Source organism: Chrysochloris asiatica, unplaced genomic scaffold, assembly GCF_000296735.1.
Source record: "Chrysochloris asiatica unplaced genomic scaffold, ChrAsi1.0 scaffold00239, whole genome shotgun sequence".
Lineage (NCBI taxonomy): Eukaryota > Metazoa > Chordata > Mammalia > Afrosoricida > Chrysochloridae > Chrysochloris > Chrysochloris asiatica.
The window spans coordinates 2236836-2240121 of NW_006408757.1; positions in this window are offsets into that span (position 1 = coordinate 2236836).

Here is a 3286-nt window from a genome sequence, read left to right on the forward strand (position 1 = left end):
TAGACAAACAAGCAACCATTAGAGTGTAACAGGAACTAGAGTTCCACTACCTGAAGAACACGGAGTCAAGTGAGAAAACACAGAAGAGATAATCTCCAAGAAAGATTCTGAAAAATGAGTAGCAGTCCCCATGTCAAGGCAATACATTCCAGACAAAGTAATCAGTTTGTGCCAAGGCTCTGTGGCATAACAGTATACACATGATCATTTCTGGCCATGCTTAATAATCTGGTGTAGAAGAGTTCTTTATCTCCAAGAGTATTTGGTAGTTGACAGTCCCCAAGATCATATGGTAGGAAATGGGGATGGAAGATACAAGGCCCTCTGAAACTAGCTAAGGTGCTTGAATTTTATACAAAAAATCAAAGGAACAATTCAGCATACTCAAGGATCATATTAATGTTTATTATATACTCTTTCTAAAGTTCTGATCCTTGAGCATGCTGAATGAATGGTTCCTATGATTTTTTTTGTATATAATTCAAGCACTTTAGCTAGCTGTTTCATGTGGTAACGGTGTTGACTGAACCTGGGCAATTGCACATTATAGAACAACCATGAACATGAAGAATGGACTGAGTCACCATGGGGTGTGATGCAGTGAGAACTTCTCCATCACTAGATGGAAAGCAATCCAAGATGCTGAGAAATAGACACAGACAAACATTTTTGTAGCTTGCAAAATCCCACTCACTGTCTTCCCCTAGACAGCTTTAGCACCACCAAAGTCAAGGGGAGACATCTAGGAGAAGCATGTACACCCACTGCCTGGCCACGGTGATCATTGCCATCACTGATAGGAGCCATCTGCTGGACAACTAGGTTATTTGTGTGCTAATGGAAGATGAAATTTGCCTTATTAGTCCAGGTAGGTGTCCAGAGGAGGAGGCACAGGCAAAGAGGGAAGCCATGATTGCTAAGGGCTGGGGAATGTGGAAATGATAAGAGAAGCAGAAATGACAAGGGGGGCAAATTCAAGGATCAGAGACCAACAAGAACACTTTCTCTGGTTTGGTTTTCAGCCCACATATCAAAAGAAATCAATGAAATGGCAGGACAAACAGGTTCAGAGAAGTCATGGTATGACCCAGCGAATTCTCAAACCTGTCAAAACAGAAGGAAACTCAGTAGCAGAAACAAGTCTGCTAAGGTGAAAAGGACAGTAGCTGGAGAATCTTCTCCAAGACTCTACTCAGAGACCTCAATGGAGTTCCCTCCTCTCTGCTCCCTTATTTTTTTCAGTTAGTTCTTGGTCAGGTTTTGCCATCTTCACTGAAAGTGTTTAACCACTACTTGCTGTGATGTGGCTTTTGTTAGGTGCCCTCAAGCCAGTTCTTACTCATAGTCGCCCTATGCTCAAAAGAAGGAAACACTGCCAAGTCCTGTGCCATCCTCACAATTGTTGTTACCCTTTAGCCCATTGTTGCTGCCACTGCGTCAATTCATCTTGTTGGGGATTTTACTTTTTTTCACTGATCCTCCATTTTACCAAGTATGATGTCTTTCTCTATGGACTAATCCATCTTGATAACATGTCCACAGCATTAGAAATGAAGTCTCACCATCCTGGCTTCTAAGGTGCATTCTGGCTGTTATTTCTTCCAGCACAGAAGAACAACTGGCTGTTCATGGTATTTTCTATATTCTTCTCCAACACCATAACTCAAATGTGTCAGTTCATCTATAGTCTTCCTTATTCCAACTTTCAAATGCATATTAAGCTATTGAAAATACCATGGCTTGGGTCGGGCGCAATTGCTGCAGATGTTGGGTTATGGTGTTAATTTTGATATCTTTGCTCTTGAACACTTTAAAAAGATCTTTTGCAGCAGATATAAATAATGTAATACGTTGCTTTATTTCTTGACTGCTACTTCCATGAGTGGTGATTGTGGATCTAAGCAAAATGAAGTCTTTGACAACTTCAGTCTTTTCTCCATTTATCATGATGTTGTTGATTGGTCCAATTGTGAGGATTTTTGTTTCTTTTACATTTAGATCTACATATAGAAGTACCCAAAATAAACCATACCTACAAGAATGAAAATAGGGAATCAAAAATATCGATGAATAATGAAGACAAGTACAAAACAAAAAGAAGGAGTAGTATAGTTACAACACTTCCAAATGATGAGGAAGTCAAGTAGATTTCAAGATAAAACAGACTATTGTAAACTGAGAAATAAATTAATAAATTACCTCAAAGAAAATTAATACATTTTCAAATCAGAACTACAACAACAAAATTAACAATGAAGAAAATGACAACAGACCCACAAACAAATGAATTCGGCACAGAAAAATTATGTGGAACAAATAAGTCAGCAGCACCATACACACACACACTCTCTCTCTCTCACACACACACACACAAACACAGCAAAATGACAGCAATTTATAACCTATCAATAATTACAGTGAACTATGACATGCACCAATCAAGAGACAGCGAGCAGCTGACTGAAGAAGAAAACAGAATCCTTCAATATGCTTTTTACAAGAGATATATTTAACCCACAAAGACAGTAAAAGACTACAAATTAAAGGACGGGAAAAATACATCTAGCAAATGGCAATCAAAAAAGAATAGGAGAGAACAAACAAGATGGCGGATAGGATGGAGGCATAGCAGAGAGCTCCGCCAACAACAACACAGAATACCAGACCAAGCAGGTTCAGGGGATGGTCCCAGAACTCTGAACCACATATAAAGGAATACTTAGAAGGTTGGAAGGCTCACAGCTGGGGGAATTTGTGGGAGAAGCAAGAAATGTATTGCTTTCTAGTCCAGGACGCTCGGCTGCTCTAGGAGCCGCCATCTTGGGTGAGACCACGTGGGGGAAGGATCAGAGAGGCCACAGATGCCTGGCAGAACCGCTAAGATAAAGGTGTGGACATTCTTCTCTTTCGGTAGCTGGTCATTGGTCCCTTGCTGTCTGTGCACCTCCATTCTGGTGACTATAGGGGTACCTGAGCTTGTGGGCACCCCAGCCCCAACCTCGGAGGGTTCTACTACGCATGCGCACAGATCTCCTTGAAATTTAAAAAGACAGTTTCCAATTAAAACCAAACGGCCACAGCCGGCCCTGAACTGTTTCAACTAGAAAAAAGGACTGAACGGGGATTGTGGAGCGGGATAGGCAGACAAAAGAGGAAATAGGCTGAAAATTAAATCCTAAGTTACATCAAAACGACCAACAGTGGTATCTTGAAACTTCTCAGGAAGAAAAGTGAAAAGGGAAGCCCATTTCCTGATCACATCTACCTGGAGGCATTCAGAAAGCAT